Genomic DNA, 1,346 nt, shown 5'->3' on the forward strand with positions numbered 1-1,346 from the left:
CGAATCCCGTGCCCACCTGGCCAGAATCCCTTGTCCCGGAACAGGGACCCCGCGAGAAACCCCGGTCCTTGGCAAGAAAAGTAAGGGATTATCAGCATTCAACCATGCTGACCCATAGAGGAGTCGCCTCGCACATCTGCTCCTTACCCCATGACTTGGGGATGACAGGAGATTATCGTCCTTCCCTGGAACACCTATAGAAGAGGAGCAAACTGAGACGGAAATAACTAGACTGGGTCTGATCTCAGTTGTGTCATATATTCATTGCACTTGAACCTGAAGCCAAAGCCTGTATTTGTCGAGGATACACGAATGGCATAAAGGTCCCAGTCTGATAACTAAGTACAAGATCTGAACTTCTGTCAGAGACCAACAAGGACTTCCTCTGTGCTCACTACAGCCGAATGGGTTTGTTAGTGGTGTGTGTGTAGCGGTGGGGTGTGTGCACATGGGTGTGTGGAGTCCAGAGGACATACTTGAGTTACCCTTCAGGTTCCGTCTGCAGCAGCTGGTGTTCTCTTGCTTATTGGTAGGCTAAAGGAAGCCTGTTTCCAGCTGGCTCTGATTGGTAATAAAGAATTGCCATATAGCCTGTGGCTGGACAAAAGGAGACAGAGCGGGACCTTTAGATTTACATGGGCTAGGAACTGGGGGAAAAAAAAGAGACAAGAGAATCACCGTTTTTTTCAGAGGGAGACAGGTCAGATTTAGAGCTACAGAAGGAAAATCATCCAAAATTTAGGTGAGAAGGAATGTGGTCCCTGAAAGGGCTGCCCAGTCTTGGGCAGCAAAGACTAGGAAGCTGCCTAGCGGGAGCCAGGCAACAAAGATAAAATATAGAATACAGAGGACATTAAACCAGGGTTACAAGAGGGGCATGCGTGCTAGCTGTGGGGAGGATCAGAAGTACCCAGCCTTTGAGCTAGCCAAAGCATTTTAAAATTAACTGGTGTGTGTGTGTGTGTGTGTGTGTGTGTGTGTGTGTGTGTCTGTCTGTCTGTCTGTCTGTCTGTCTGTCTGTCTGTCTTCCATTTGGGAATCCAGATAGCTCCTGGGCGGGTGTGCACATGTGACCCGCTAGGAGCCAAAGAGGTATAGCCAGCTACCGCTATACCATCCACTTTTGTGGTTTTTTTATTTTGGAGACAGGGTCGTTCATTGGCCTGAGGCTCACTGATTGGGACACCTGAGCTGGACAACAAGTCTCAGAGATATGCCTGTCTTGGTATTGGTGCTAGGAATAAGGAAAGAGTGAGCCTTCATGTTTGGCTTTTTCTTCTTTCTTTCTTTCTTCCTTCCTTCCTTTCTTTCTTTCTTTCTTTCTCTCTTTTTTTTTTTTTTTTTTT

This window comes from Mastomys coucha, unplaced genomic scaffold (genome assembly GCF_008632895.1).
Source record: "Mastomys coucha isolate ucsf_1 unplaced genomic scaffold, UCSF_Mcou_1 pScaffold9, whole genome shotgun sequence".
Lineage (NCBI taxonomy): Eukaryota > Metazoa > Chordata > Mammalia > Rodentia > Muridae > Mastomys > Mastomys coucha.